Source organism: Lissotriton helveticus, chromosome 3_1 (assembly GCF_964261635.1).
Source record: "Lissotriton helveticus chromosome 3_1, aLisHel1.1, whole genome shotgun sequence".
NCBI lineage: Eukaryota > Metazoa > Chordata > Amphibia > Caudata > Salamandridae > Lissotriton > Lissotriton helveticus.
Window position 1 is genome coordinate 856,748,915 of NC_136061.1, and position 17,055 is coordinate 856,765,969.

Sequence of the window (17,055 nt, forward strand, 5' to 3'; positions counted from 1 at the left end):
CTGCATCGGAATGGAATGTTTCTGTCCTTGTGGATGACTGGTTTCGCTCCTTCTTTCAGCCGTATCAAGTGCTTAAACTTGGCCAGCTCACCAATCTGCCCACTGAACACCTTTGGATATTCTCTGTGCCACGCCTCCTCTTCTTGTCAACTCTCCATGTCCATGAGTAACACTTTCTCTATGCCTCCGGGATTTAACAGGATGCCCAGGGCGCCTTGATCTTTCCAGCTGAGTACCGATGGACCTTTTTCTGCTACCTATAGTTTGCAGTTGGCTTGCCTCCCTTTGAATTCGAATAGTAACGGGCAATACCCTAGCATGGGTATTCTCTGTCCGGTGTATGTGACAGGCCTCACATCCATGGGGTGCAGTTCAGCTTTTAATTTAGTCGTGAACTTCTCTTCCCACACACGTTTCTGGACGATTGTGATGGGGGCTCCTGAGTCTGCGCTCATTTCAATTGGTATACCTCCCATGTGCATGTTGAGCCTTGGCTTATCCGACTCCTTGCCTCCCATTTCTAGGACTTGGACATCGATGTAGAGGAGTTCTTCCTGGTCTCCTTCCTCTTCTTGCGCTTCTTCCTGTTCCTGGTTTCCTTGGTCTATGTACTTGATGGTGGTTCTTTTGGATTTCCTACGACACACTTTCTCATAATGCCCGAATATGTTGCAGAACGTACACTTCACCCTGAACGCTGGGCACACCTTGTCGTTGCCCAGATGAGACATGCTTCCGCACCTGTAGCAGCTTGGTCTTCCGCCTCTGCTTGACTTCGGGTTTTCTCTTCCCGTTTGTTGGTATCTCCTGGTGTCTGGATCCTTTGTTGGTTCTCGTTGCCTGGGCTTGTCTCCCTTGTTGTGTACCATGACTCTGCAGACAGTTTGTGTTCCTCCTCCGTCCTTCCTGGCTGCCTGTGCACACCGTTTGGACATCTCCGCCTTCTTCACCATGGCCCACACCTCCTTCAAGGGAGCATCTCCGTTCACCCACAGTTTTTCCTGCACGTGTGTGCTCGTCGTGTGCATTATGATTTGATCACGTACTAAGTCGTCATGTAGGGCTCCAAATTTACACGTGAGGGCTAATTTCTGCAGAGCCGCCACATATTCATCTACCGTCTCACCGCTCTCCTGTTTTCTGTGGAAGAAGGTATGTCTGTCAATGGCCACACATACCACCAGTCTGTAGTGTGCATCCAGGTCTTCTATGGCATGCCGGAACACGTCTGTATCGGTCGCGTCCCTGGTGCCTTTGACAATGGTGTCGTAGACTCTTAACCCCTCCGGGCCCAAATTGTGCAATAGTATCTTCCTCCTCCTTTGGCTCGTGTAGGCGGTTTCACTTTCGTCCTCCAAGGCTTCCAAGTAGTTGAGGAAGTATCTCTTCCAGTCTTCCCACGGCATAGTGGGTTCCCCCCTCTTCGGAAGGAAAGGGACCATGTGGGTGAGGGAAGTGGATGGTGTCGCCATCCTGCCGCCGCCCCTTGGGATTGCCTGGGCGGGAACCGTGTGGTTGGGCGGGCTGCCTGGCGCCTGTCTGGTTTCGCTGTCTTCTTTGTCGTTCTCCCAGCTGTCCGCCCCACCGGTTGCTCCTTCTGCGCTGTTGTCAGTGCGTGGTCTACCACGTCTGTTCTGCCTGCCACCTCACCCCTCACCTGCTGATCCGCCAGCGTGCCTGGTGCGGGGCGATTGCCTCTGGGGTTGCTACCTTCCTTGGCTGCGTTCGTGGTGGATGCCACGTGGTCACCACACTGCGTGTCGTCGTACCTTTACGTGCGCTTGTAACCCCTAGGCACCTCTTGGATGGCGGAGACCTCGTTGTTGAAGACTGGCAGGGTGTGTGCCCTGCGTGGTGGGGTGGTTATACGCTGACTGCTCGTCGGCTAGTGCACTGACCGTCACCTCTGCCGCGCTCCAGGATGCCTCCTGAGGCTCTGTGTGTTGCTCCGTGGGTTCGGGGATCTTTCCTGAAATTATTGTGGGGCCTTCGTTTTTGTTTTTTTTCCTTCGTTTTTTTTCCGCGGGACCAGCGTAGCTAATGCTGGATTACATCCTGCCTCGTCGCCATTGTAAAGTGAATGTTTCGCCCCCAATGAAGCACGGAGTCGGGCTGTGTGAGTTAAGGCTTTTATTCCCGGAGCGCCGGGATAGCGTACATTAGCTCTACCAGTCGGCGCCACACAAAATGGCCGACTTCCGGTTCCGGAGGCTAAGCTTCCGGATCCGGCAATGCTGCCCAACAACTAGAACGATGCCACATACGTGGGAAGAAGGTCAGGTTTAAAGAGCAAAAACCATGTACAGGACTGCATGTAGGAAAAAACACAAAACAATATAGAAGGCCATCTCTGCATCCAGTGCCATGGCGGGTGAGGATAGTGTTTTTGCCTTTTCTGTGACGTGACAGAATAGCCTAACCAAGGTCTACCTTTCACAAAACCAGCCTAGGCTCAGTGAATCAATAGGGGCACAGCTTTTTCAAGACATAGTGCCAGGATTTTCGTTGCAGGGGCTTTTAAATGTCAACGCACCTCATAACAAGGCTGCCTAGTGTTATATCGACCTCATGGCTCTTCCTGATCTCATGGCTCTTCCATCCATCAGACACGCCCTGCCCTTTATCAGACACTGCTTGCCATCATATCTCACTCATGCTGGTTCCTGCTTTCCACCTTTGCAACATATTTGACCTTACTAGTGAACTGCTCCCTTCATGGCACAGCTCCACTTGGTAGCTGCTGCCCCCGTTGCTGCTGATGATCCTCCGGTCAGGAGTTTGAGGCCCTCTTCCACCCACAGGCTCCCGCATGTGCCTCATCCCTGGTGATCTACTAGTAGAGCATCACTGCTCTGCTGCTGGACTGCCCTTCTGCGTCCTTTTTTCAGCTTTTTCTGCCCTTTTGCCTTTCTTTTACTGCAGCCTTTTTTCAGCTTTTTGCTTTTTTCCCCTTTCGCACCTTTCCTCGTGCTTCGCCGCCCTTGTGATTCGCCATGGCCGCCCCCCCCTTCCGGGACCCTTCCCGCGCATCCAGTCTCCCAGCTGTCCAGCCCCCACGCCCCCACACACTACCTTATGCTGGCCGCTGAGTGGTGAAGGTGCAGTCCACTGACTTTACTAGTGGACTTCTCCCTTCACGGCACAGCTACACCTGGTAGCTGCTGTCCCCATTGCTGCTGCTGACCCTCTGGTCAGTAGATCGAGGCCCTCCCCCCCCCGCAGGCTCCCACCTGCATCTCATCCCTGGTGGTCTAGTGGTAGAGCGTTACTGCCCTGCTGCTGCACAGCCCTTCTGTCTCTCTTTTCTTAGGCTTTTTTCTGCTTTTCTGCCCTTTTGACTGTCTTTTGCTGCTGCCTTTTTTCAGCCTTTTTGCCCTTTTCCTTGTCTCTTTTTGCACTTTTCCTCATGCTTCGCCGCCCTTGGCGCTGTGATCCCCCGTGGCCCTGCCCCCTCCAGTGACCCTTCCTGCTTTTCCAGCCTCCCAGCTGTCCTGCCCCCTGCACACTACTTAATGGCGGCTGCACAGCAGGTGAGCTAATGGCAAACCTGTGCGCCCGTCTGCACCTGAACCACGCCCAGTATCATGGACCCTGGCTCTCTGACCTCCCACGGATACAAATCCAGCACCTCCTTGCCATCATCACATGACACCACACGACCCGCCACCTCACATCACTGAAGGACACCCAGGGACCCTGCTCCTGCTGAAACAACAGCTACACCCTTGCCAACCTCCACACGCCAGCTCCTCCCGCCTTCTAGCCGATCAACAGAGTACCAGACTGGCTCAGCTGCATCCTCCTCAACACGCGCCACAGAAACCTGGGACCTTCTTGATGCCGCCTTCCATGACATCGCAGTCCTCACTGAAACCTGGACTAACCCCAGCTCTGGCCTGGACATCGCCATCACCACCCTTGAAGGCTAAAAAAATCACCCACAATGACCGTGCCGACTGACCAGGAGGAGGCATTGCCATAGTTCACAAGATCACCCTCCGCCTGACCACCCACTCGGGTGACCCAATAACAATCATGGAACACCTCCACTTCCACTTCCAGATCCAGACCAACCCCAACACCACCCTCCATGGCACCCTTGTCTACAGGCCTGGTGGCTCACCCGCCCTTCACCGACGCCATGGTTGTCCCTAACACACCCCAGCCTCTCACATCCACAGATGACATCGTACTTGGCGACTTCAATTTTCACCTGGACAACCCCAGTGACCAGAACACTGCACCTCTTCTGGAGAACCACACCAACATCAGACTCAAGCAGCTAGTTACCTCTCCAACTCATGCAGACAGACAAATGCATGACCCCGTCTTCTCCGCCAGCTGGAAAATCTCCTACAGCCACACCAACGAATACTCTGGATCGACCACCACTGCATGCAGTTAGCCGTCACCACGCCCACCATACGCCCCCACCCTCAATGACCCGAAAGTCATATGTTGATAACTGTATTGTGGATTTGTGTCATTTTGGTCTTGTTTGGTTTAGATAAAGATTACCTATTTTTCTGAACTGATGTGGTGTCCATTTGCAGTGTTTTCCCTGTATTACTGTATGGGGTATATTCTCAAGAACGTGTGCTAACCATCGCAAAAGCAACTTAACACAACTTTGAACACCGCAGTCTTATGCGGGAAAATTGCGCCGTGTTAACCAAGTATTCACAACATGGTGGTACCATGCAATAGTCTCCAGATAACTCGTCAAATGACTGCATTAAAATCAACACAACGCCGCAAAAATGCAAAACATGAACGCAAAAAAAGTTGCAATGAGGCCAATCGTGATACAAAAAGCAGCGAAAACCAGTGACAGACCTGTAATTCCCACGCATCTGGCAGGAAAATGCACTATAAAAGCCACAAAACAACACACCCAAAACAATCCAAAGTGCGTAGCAACATGGATGCACCCTGACCAAGAACAGAGGCCAACGCGTACCCCACAAGACCCACAGACCACCAGCAAGGAACAACGGGGTCGGGAAGGCCAAGGAGAAGAGGAAGAGGAAGACTGGGTGCAGTCCGCAGGAAAACCAGATCAGCGTCACGGAGGTGACAGAACACTACCATCAAATGACCCACAATCAGACTAACGTGAATCCAGTCTGAGTGTTGAGGAAGCCAAGAGGCGCTGGCATGATGTGAAAATCTAAACCAGGCACAAAGTTGCTGCCAACAGGAAGGCAGCAATGGTGACAAGAGGTGAGAGTCCTGTGCCACAAGAGGAGCTGGAGGAAACGGAGGCCACAGTCATCAGTGTGGAGACGGTGCAAGGAGTCAGGAGTCCGGGCACAGCTCGGGAAGACCTGACACAACATCAACAGCGTGAGTAACGACCAGGGCCTGAGGGGACAGGGGGAGTTGGGCACAATAGCACACATGCACAATGATGTGTAGCACACTGCACACCCACAATGACCCTGGATCATGTCCTTGATCCCAGTGGCTCACTGCAGCACACACACATAGCAATAACAGCATATCCACATTGACGACAATGTGGTACAATGTGCATCCCCGACACTGCCGAACAGAGGACACAACTGGCTCCGCACATGCACATAAACAGGCCAAACACATGTGACAGAGCTGGAAACTTTGAGATGGAAATGTACGCGTACAACCTCACATCCATCATGTAGCCTAAATGTCTACTGTCCCGCATCTAAATCCAGCACCTCTTAAACAGTTACAATCTACATTGTAATACAGTCTGCATGTAAACAAGAACCATGCGCCAACATCCATGTCAACACAATGTCAATATGCATCTCCCCTTCACATTGCAGAGGGACACGCAACACCTGTAGCAGAGCAGAGCAGACTACTCATCAGTAATGCCAGAGAGGACCATCACACCTTCGACACCGACGCCGGAGGCAGCGGACAACGCAGGGCCACAGACACATGGTGTCGATGACCCCAAGGGCATCGTCTCAGAGGACATCCAATATCTCAGAAGACAGGGTCCTTGACTTTACCAGCACAGAGTTAGTGGCCCCGGATGCACTGCGACCAGCACAGGCACACCACCACAGGACGGTGACTTGCTGTGAACTGAGGTAGGGCCACGCGGACTGAGCGGGTCCTCATGGATGTCTGAGGAGAATGTGGCGGAGGGTTGCGGGGAACAGTGGAAGGTGTCCTCCAGGGCAACATGATGCAGAGGGCAGAAGTCGTTCAGAAGCGGCAAATTGAGTAGTGGAATGCTACAGCTTCGTTTCCACCACCAATTCGGTATCAGCTGCATGACGAAGAAGACAACCCCCAGTCCATAGACTCAGACGCCACCTAAGTGCAACCAGAGAGTGTCCATGATTGTCGGGTAACAGACCTAGTGGCACGGGGCTGAGAGGGGATGCAGTCTGAGATGATGCCGGTACACTGATATGGACTCGGCCATTGCTAAATCAAGACTCAGTCCCAAATGTGTGACCTACTCGACCGCAGTGTAGGCCCGAGGCAGCGGTCAGCAGTGGCCCACAGCCACGTGTCATTGGCTCACGATGCACAGAGTCAGTGAAACCAGGGCAGTTGTTGGTAATGTTTGATTACTTCCGTAACGGTGATCCTTTTGTCCTCATGACTGCAACGCGTCTGCCTCGTACACCTCTCCTTGCGTGCAGTGATATGTACTCTGCCATTGAAAAATCAATACTCAGTTCCAAATGTGTGATCTACTCAAGCTTAGTGAGGCCCGAGGGCAGTAGTCCGCGTGGGCCCACAGACACGTGTGGTTGTAATGCTATGCACGGACTTGGTGGCACCACATCGAAGGGAGTATAGTGACATAAAATCTGCCATAAATATTGTTCACTGTCATAGTGTAGTCAAGACTCAGTTCCAAATGTGTGACCTACTAGTCCGCTGTTTCTGCCGATAGAGTACGTCAGCGAGAAGGGAGTACGGGCCTGTGTGGTGGAGCCCGTGATGGTCAGAGGAGGATGCCAAGGTTGCGGGCCCTGGGCTTGGAGATTGCACCGGCCTTTCCTTGGTGGGCCCCATTCGACACACGCTGGTATAGGCAGGTGGGCCTTGAGGCCTGGGTGCGCAGGGGCGAGGAAGACTGGTCTGTGGACCAGCAGCCCGGGGTGCAGCAGGTGCACAGAATCGCAGGCAACACCGCTCACGGTGACGGCCTCATGGCGGGGTGAGAGGTGCCACCCTGGCAGAGACGTTGGGCAGAGAGGACCATGCCCAGAGTTACATGCCTTTTATTCACACCCCTACGCTGGCCTGGCATACGCCAGGCCAGCCCACTCCACTCACGCTTATGCGGGGGGATGTAACAAGCTACATTTCCGTGATCTTCCCCACGTGACCTGGTTGCGTCCGCTGTCCACTACACTCCAAACACCAGCGGTATGTGTTGACATGGATATGTGTGTGATCTGCATGCTGCTGTCTGGCCAACACATCCACGCCACACTTGGCATTGTGTGCATTCTCATTCATGGGTCGCTTGCCTTCTTCGCACATGCCTGATCTCCACCTCTTCCCACATTCTGCTATTGTGTGGCTTAGGTGCCATGCCGTTGATGGATAATGTACATGGCTGGCCCAGGTTCCCACAGTAAGTTGTGCTGTCGTGTCTGGTGGGTTTGCATGTTGTTTGGCATGTTGTATGTAAGCTTGTTATGTGTGCATTTCCAGTGTTGTGAGTTGCATGATTGTGGAGTTGAGGTGTGTTTTGTGTTCATTTGGTATTTTCCAACGAGCAGTGCATTTCCGTGAGTGCCATCCTGGTAGCGCAGGTTTATGATGGACTGTCGGAAGATGTAGGGATCATGCACACTGCCTGGGTGGTTGGCGACGACGTTGATGGTGATTCCCCATTGGTCCAATATTGCCTGGACATTGAAGGAATGCGTGTGGTTTCTGTTGCGGTAATTGTGTGCAGTGTCAGCAGGGTGCACAAGTAGGACATGTGTGCAGTCATTTGCCACATGAGAGGTGCCGGAAGCCAGCTGTGGTGAAGATGGCTTGCTTGGTCTCCGGCTGTTCCTGCGCAGTGTGGGGGAAGTATAGATAGTGGGGTAGCAAGCTGATGGTGACGTCCATGACCGTTGTGAGGGACTTGGATTGGGCTGGTTCTGTGACTCCTCCGACTCAGGCGGTTGTTGGTTGGAGGGTATCAGGGGCTAACACGTGCAGCACAGCCAGCAGCTTTGTCTGAGGTGGGATGTTGGTTGTCCGCTGTGTTGGTACCGTCAGCCTGTGGACAATGGTGGTCAGGATGCGGAGGATGGTTGTCCCTTTGAGCATGTAGTGGCCAATGACATTCTCTGGTGTTGGGTCTGTGAGGTTGGTATATTTTCTGAGGGTTCCTGTCTTTGTCTGTGCTGCCTCAGTGTTGGTCCAGGGGGGAGGGGATTGGGGGGTGGCTGTGGGTGTTGTGGCCCTGTTGGGGCTCCGTGCTGCATGATCGGTGGCTCCATGGCATCTGTTGCCCTTCAGGGATGGCTCTGGACTGGGCTCCCTTTTGTGGTGTAGGCTGTTGTCGACTTTACACCAGGTCAGAGCAGGTGTTAATTTCCTGCTGCTAACGCGCCTTATTGCATTTTTCGGGTTCTTATCGTCTATCTGGCTGGTCGTTCAGAATGTTTTGGAGTGGTGTTGTCATGCCTTTTAGCACGGGAATGCCTACTCTGCATCTCATTAGCGATAGTTGCGGGGGGTCATCTGTGGCGATGTTTTTTGTGGCTGCTATCGCAGGTAAACTGCTGATATGGGCTGTTAGCACCAGCTTGAGAATGGGGCAATATCTTTATTGCTACTTTGGCTGCGAAAAAGTGCTATTAACTCAGTGATAAGTCATTGAGAATATACCCCTATGTGTGCAAAAATGCTTTACACACTGCCTCTGAGATAAGCCTGTCTGCTTGTGCCAAGCCACTAAGGGGGTGAGCAGGGGTATTTTAGAAGTGCATCCCCCTTACTCTGACTAGGAAGAAGGGTACTTGGACAAAGGTGCAAATCAATGCCAACTAGAGACCCCCATTTCTAACACCATCATACCTGCCAATTCCAGAAGCAGAACTGAGAGTAGTTTGGGATCCAAATATCCTCAAATTAATCGGATCAAGCATTGGCTAAATGAAGAAACTCTACCGACGGAGGAAGGACCAAGGTGCTCACTGGATTCCCAAAAAGAAGCTTGTGGCTTCCTCTGAGCTGGTACCACCAAACAGGCTAATCATTGCAGAATGGTAAGACCAGGCAGTAACTCCTCCCTGAGTGCTGTAAGTCTGCAGGTTGACATGAGTGATATCATTGAAGGATATGAGTGCTGCTGAGGGTGGAAGGGACATGAGGGGGTATGAACGTCAATTCACCAAAAGACCAGGGGTAGCGGAAGTGACATCATACGCAATTTGACCTGTACGTTCTCACACACACATGCACACAGAATCACACATGGACACACACTCTTTCGCTCTCACATAAACCTACTCTTGCATGCACACGACACACATTTAACCCCTTCGACGCTGATGACGAGCTCAGCTCGTCATCAGCGACGCCTGTCGTACGCTGATGACGAGCTGAGCTCGTCATGTAACGCGTGTTTTTAAAAAACGCAGCGCGCAGCAGGAAAACCGCTAGCGCGCATGCGGTTAAACACATTTTTTACTTACCTATACTGGCAAAGAGGGTCATAGTCCAGCTATCTGTAGACCATTTTGTATTATACTAATAATGAATAATATACTATTATTCACTTTAAGTGTAATAAAAAAATGGAAAAAAACAAGGAGATTGGAGCCCGAACCAATGTCCAGAAGGACAAACTGCCCCTGATTATTCTGCCTCTTAGGCCAGGGGGTGCAAATGCAGTGCCAAGGGTTGCAAGGGACAAGCCAGGGGTTGCAGCTGCGACCCCTGGTGGCCCCTAATTGATGTCCATGCAAGGGGCCTGGAGATAACCCCTCACACTAGAAACAATGAAGCACTGTTACCATTGAGAGAGCTGTAATCCCTGACTGAAGACTAATTAGGGATCAACTCCTGAGATTTCAGCTGATCAGCACCTGCTCTGAACAGGTCCCTCACTGCCTCAACATTATTACAACAGTGGTGGTGACAATCGCCCACCTGCATTCAGGGGCGGACGGCATGGCTCCCGTGTGGGGGGCGCAGGCACGAGCCATGCCGGCCGCCCCTGGTGAAAAAGCCAACCCACAAAACTATTCCGCGAATAATTCGGGAAGTTTTGTGCAAGTTAGAACAGGGGTGAAAGGAAAGCCAGGTGAGTTTTTGTTTAGAGTTCAGGTCTGAGTGGACTCTTTACACCGAAAAAAAGGCCGTTTTTCACTAGCCGAATAGTACACGTGTAACTTTTACACTACTATGTCTGTCCAAATGTTATAGACCAATTACACTGCATATTCATGCTCTTCTCATCATATATTGGGACTTATTTATTTGCACCTGTTCTGTTAAAATTCTAACACATGCACGTTCGTCTTAAGTAGTTGTGTCATTCATCCATTCCCTGCACCCCAAAGAATCCTCTGCCCCCTCTCATTACAAGCCTCGAATACTGTCACTTGCTTCACCAGCCCTTCCTTCTCCCATGGCACTACAGATACTACCACCAACAACAGACAAGGACGAAATTGAAAGAAAAAAACACGCAAAAACACTACTAACATCAAAAGCACAGGAAACAATCTTCATCTCTACCAGCGGAATAGCCAAAACCAAGACGGATTTAGATGTCAAAGACCCCAAAGACATACGATATAGACATTTGATCCGGCAAAACCCCGTGTCACTGTTGGCAAAAAAAAAAACTTACCTTGGCACCGTTGCCGGGTCCCACGTCTTCTCTCCTGCTCGCCTGTGTTTGACTCCAGGTCGGAACAGGAAGCAGGGAGCCAGCCTCCTATCCCATAGCCAATCACAATGCTCCATTGGAGCATTGTGATTGGTCTGAGCACCGTGGCATCACGATCAGCTAAGGGCTGTAGGGGTTTGTATGTTCTCCATTCAGGCCGTAATGCAGCCTGCATAGAGAACAGGGGAGTGCGCATGACCATTTTGGGGGGCCCAGAGGGTCACTGCGCACAAGAGTGTCTACTACTCCTCACCTGCAGGTCCGACCCACCCACTCATACACTATTGCAGCAGGGGGAAAAATAAAATGATAATAACATTCCCATAACATTTTATTTTTTCCTTTCTTTGCTGCTCTTGGCAGTGGGGCGACAATGCTCCACCTTAGCGGAGGAGCCGCTGCTCCCTGCTTTCTCCATTGGTTTTCTGCTTTTAACTATAGCATTAGCCACGCACCTTAAAACGAATTCCATTTAAAAAAATGACGCAACTGATGATTTTGTTCATGTTCTTCCACTGTGGATTATAGTCTTCCTGGAAATGCTTTAATTTGTAAGCTCCACATAAACTCCCTCTGCCACTTATCAGGCCGGGGGAGCACAGCGGTATTTATTCATACAACGAGCCAGACATCTGAGAACATTGACTTATAATTTGCAGTTCTTCTTGTGCCCCAGGCTTTCACTTCCTCTAAACGTTCTCCCTTGAGTTAGGCCCTCTTTTGCATTCTTTTTATTGGCAATTGAATTTATTCGGTACTGGAAGGAATGGCAGTATAGTTGATTGTGAATGGGCGCCTAAAAGGGTAATTCCACTTAATATTATATTTGTTATTAGAGTTGCTACGGTGTTGTAGGGTGGAGAGAAACACCAGCCTCTCCAGACTCTGTGGCCTAGGTAACACTCAACGTAATTACTAATCCCCAGCACACGTAATATATAAATGACAGCAGTAGCATTCGTTAGTCACACACAATTTCAAATGAATCAATCCAAGTTATTTCTTTGCCTTTTTATTCTTTCTTCGTGCTTTTCTTTGTGAATCGATTCCAAGCCAATACGTGTTTCGTCGCCTCAGTATAGTTGTAGATGCGACTTTTTCAAGGCTAGGTAGAAACAGTCACGGCTGGGTAGCGGCCATTTTGGATGTGACACGCGTCTCCCGCACGCAGCATACCGGCACTGGGCAAATTACTATTTAAGAAGGCTCATTCCGGCCGTGTGGTGCTTGAGAAAGGTCTTTTTTGCCCTTGATCTTAGCGCGAATACAAAAATAGCACAGCTTGTGTTTGAATGGGGAATTGGGGGGAATGTTTTTAATTGTGTTCTAACGCTGGCACATTTAGCATTTTAATAACTGATTATCGTGTTATTTTCTGTGGCATCCTCTTGCACGGCACTCAGAGTGTTTTTAGACTCCACGCCACTGCAGCATATTTTGTAACAGTCACGGCCGGGTAGCGGCCATTTTGGACATGACATGCGTCTCCCATGGTCAGTGGTCCACTCGTTGCACGCAGCATACCGGCACTGGGAAAAATTGTATTTAAGTAGGCTCATTCCGGCCCTGCGGTGCTTGAGAAAGGTCTTTTTTGCACTCGATCTTAGCGCTAATACAAAAATAGCAAAGCTTGTGTTTGAATGGGGAATAGGGGGGAATGTTTTTAATCGTGGTCTAACGCTGGCACGTTTAGCATTTTAATAACAGTTTATCGTGTTATTTTCTGTGGCATCCTCTTGCACGGCACTCGGAGTGTGTTAGACTCCATGCCACTGCAGTATATTTTGTAACAGTCACGGCCGGGTAGTGGCCATTTTGGACGTGACACGCGTCTCCCGCGGTCAGTGGTCCACTCGTTGCATGCAGAATACCAGCACTAGCCAAACCCTATTTAAATGGGCCTTGGTAGAACATGCAAGCCCATCTGCGCCCGTCGGCCCTAAGGCAATGCTCAGGGCGAGCCACTCGGTCTGTTTTGACCTTTATAACAGCAACGCAAACACCATCCAGTATTCGAGTTCGTTCTTAAAGTCTTTCAGAACTCCACTATGTCCATCTCCCAGTGTTAACCAGGTAGGGGCCGCTAGTGTCACTGTCTGTGTGGTCTGTGGGTTTTCTCCCACTCCAAAGTTATCTACCATGACTGCTGCCTAATGCACACAGGGTAGCATTAACGCCTGCCTCATTAATGCAAGAATATGAGGAAGCATTATGTTGATATTGCAGACTTGGACTCCGATAATCAGTTAGATCTATTGTTTATCACTGAGACCTGGCTTGACACGTTTTCCAACCCTATCGTGGCGTTGGCCACCCCTGCTGGCTACAAAATTCATTGGTTGGACCGCCCAGTTGGCAGTGGTGGGGGTCTGGCTATCCTATATAGAGGCTGTTGGTCCCTGCATAGTGAAACATCCACTATTTGGGGGGGATTGCGAGACCCTGGATTTCAGTCTACAACTATCGGCACATTTTACACTGGGCGGGTCTTTATTGTATCGACCACCGGGGCCAGCTAGTGCATTTTTGGAAACCTGTGGGGACGCTCTGGCAGACAGATCATTACGTTCTCGAACTATTTGCTTCTTGGGAAACTTAATATCCATCTGGATGTTATAGAGGCGGCGGATTCAGCTGCTTTTCTGGACATTCTCCAGCTGGCCCAGCTCTCTCTATGGGTCAAGGATTTGACCCATCAAGGTGGACACACTCTTGACCCCATCTGTGCCAATTTCCCTATATTAGTGGTGAAGCAACGACCTGTCACTTGGTCGGACCACTTTCCCATATTCTTCTCCTGAGCTGTTAAGCGTCCGCCTCGATCAGCTAGTCTCCATCGTCCTCCCACTTCCAGGAAATTGGATGCCAGGCAACTTAGTTGTCATCTTGCAGCATCGCATCCTCCCCTTTTCAGGGTCCTGGAGGATAATGTGTCCAGGTTCGCTGATTGGATCACTGATTCTGTCAGTGCTCTCTCTGCTCCAGGTCACTTTAAGCTTAGGAGAGAGTCTCCTTCTAAGCCATGGTTTACTTCGGAGCTGAAGATGCTGAAACATGCCTGTAAGGTTCTGGAGAGAGCTTGGCGCTCTAGTGGTTACTGTTCCATTGCTAAACAGGCCCTTAGAGCCAAACAGAAACTCTATTACTCAGCCATTTGGATGGCCAAGGGCCGATATTTCTCTGCTCGCATTGACCGGGCTAATAATAATTCTAAATAAATATTCGCTATTGTGCAGAGCTTCGTGGCTCACAGCGCCCAGGTTGCGGGGATACCCACCTCAGATACCTGCTGTAACACCTTGGCAAAATTATTTAGGGAAATAATTGTCAGTATACAGGATTCTTTTTCAAACGTATCCAGGAGGGCCATGGCCGCTCCGCTGGGGATACAGGGAAAAAAAAAGGGTTGATCCCTCTCTGCTTTTAGCCCGGTGGATCTGCCTACTTCACTTAGAATTCTTAAAGCACTTAAATCTGGTTCGCCTAATGACCCATGTGCGGCTAGGCTTCTAGCGGAAGTGGCAGACATGATTAATACTGAAGAAAATCTAGTGGTCAATCAGTCGCTACGCGAGGCATGTGTTCCGCTGTCATGGAAGCATGCATTGATCCTGCCGTCTCTTGATCCTCTACTTCCTGTCAATTACTGGCCCATCTCGCCCTTGCCAAGCTTGGCTAAAGTTTGTGAGAAGGTTGTGACGTCTCACCTTGCCAACTTTGTAGAGATGTCTGATTTGCTGCATCCAGCGCAATTCGGGTTCCATGCCTCTTATAGTACGGAGTCAGCTCCATTGGAGATGGCAGAGGCCATCCGGGAATGTCTGGATGCCGGCGGGAGAGCAGCTTTAGTTATGCTTGATCTCTCAGCGGCATTCGACACAGTGGCTCATTCTCTACTCCTTGATCGCCTAGCGGAAATTGGTATTTCGGGCTCAGCAAGGAGATGGATTAGGTCCTTGTTGGAGGATAGGTCACGCAGCTGTCAACTGGTGTTCCGCCGGGGTCATCGCTTAGCCCTCTTCTTTTTAATATCTATTTGACTCCGCTGGTTTTTCTTACGGAGTTACTGGGGGCTAAGGTGATGGCCTATGCGGATGACACGTAGCTCCTGTTTTCCTGGAAGAGGGGTGATGACTCTGTCGGTGCAGCGCAGCATTGTTTGTCCTCTGTGTTCCACTGGTTGGCGAACGCACAGTTGAAGTGCAATGAAGAAAAATCTGAAGTGCTCCTGTATGGCTCGTTCCCAATGGATTTCAGAGATGTGGCCTCCTGATTTCCCCCGCCCCACCGCAGGTAAGGGCACCGCTAAAAATAATGGGGTTTGGTTCGATGAAAACCTGAACTTCTCAAAACAGGTGAAGAAGCAGACAGGGACCTGCTTTGGCATCCTGAAAATCTTGTGAACATTTCTTCCTCTCTTGCCAGCTAGCACCAAAGGGACTGTGGTCTGGGCCCTGATCATGTCCCGATTAGACTACGCCAATACTCTCTTGGTTGGCAGCCCAGAATATCTGGTTTGGAAACTGCAAGTAGTCCAAAATTCGGCAGTCAGACTGCTACCGGGACTCTCATCCCGACAGAGTGTCCGTAACCATCTATGTAACTTGCACTGGCTTCCAGTCGAATCTCGAGTAAAATTTAAAATGCTGTCCATTCCACATCGGGCCCTACATGGGCTAGGCCCTATTTATATACAGAAGAGATTTGCCTTTTATAAACCCACTAGACAACTTCGATCGTCTGATCAGCTACTAATACAGACTCCTCGGTTTAATCGCCAAAGGCATGGTGGGAGCTCTTTTGTTCGTAAAACAGGCTTGGCTTGGAATATGCTACCGCTGGCTCTTCGGAGTATCCAAGACCCTTTGCTTTTCAAGAAAAAACTAAAAATGCTGCTGTTTTAGCTTTTGATCTGAGTGTGGATTAACTTTCTGGAGCAAGTGCCAGGACATTTCGAGTAGCCGTGCGCTGTACAAATTAAATATAACATAACATAACACTTGTTTGAAAGCTGATTCTTCTGTAATTGCTAATCCTCGTTTTACAGGTTCAAATTGTCTGCCAGTTTATGACTTAGTTGGTGACATGGATCTTCTTAACAATCTTTTGTCTGTTTTCTTTTCACTGCTCTTCCAAAGGCTGGCTGGAGCTGGGTACATGTGGTCAAACTATATGGTCAACGTGGAATTGACAAAATCAAGCCTTGAGTAGGGAACGGTTTGCATCAAAATCGGCCAGCAATATGTGTGCCTTAAATGGATTATTGCCTGTATTCACAGATGCCCAAATCAGTCAAATAAAGAGCTCTATCCTGTAATTATCCCGATGCAAACGTTTACTTTCAATCCCTTAATCACCCTTACGGTCATGTACTACGACCCTTTCATATTACAAGAATAAACTCTGTGCTTATGGATTACCATGTTTCAGGGTTATCCTTTCTGTGTCATTGACACAGTTTCTCAGAGCCTCAGTTTCTCTTAAGAGTAAAACTTTCCATGTAGGGTTCCATTTTAAATACCTGTAGGGAAAAGATGTCCTTTATAAATGCAGTAAATCAACTGTAGGACATTGGGAAGACATCACATTTTGCTGCCACTGGTTCCAAGGCAAGTTCAATGTGTTTCTGACTGTCCAAGTACTGCATGGTTAGTATCTCGTCAACATCATTAAATACCCTCGTTGGTTTCCCATGACACCACTGAGCTGAACCAATATCATCCATAACTAGGTGGAAGGTTGCCTTATTTTATTACTGCATTGACACTTTCCATCAGCCCTATAGTGGATTTATTGAACATTGCAATAGACATGAGAACAGAAAAGGCCCTGGTTGAGCTAGAAGAAACACAGGTAGAAGACAAAGTAATGCAGTGAAATCGTGCTGCATAATTTGCATTGTTTTTTAGAAATTCTTGCAGCATAGTTAGGTCCTTCATGTAAAATAATCCTAGTACTTCTGACAATGGTAAACCTCTGCAGAGTGGTTTGGGGGCTGCCATTATAATGATAACATTCATATTTGAAATGCAGGAAAATATGGGTTGTAGCATCAAATGACAGCCCTGAAACCAATTTGCAGGCTTTAACATTGGGAGGGCTACTAAGATTTATGGAGGATCAAAATTTGTGGTAAGCGAATGTAAATTATGTGGCAAAATCACAAATTATGCTGCACATTTTCTGGCATGAAT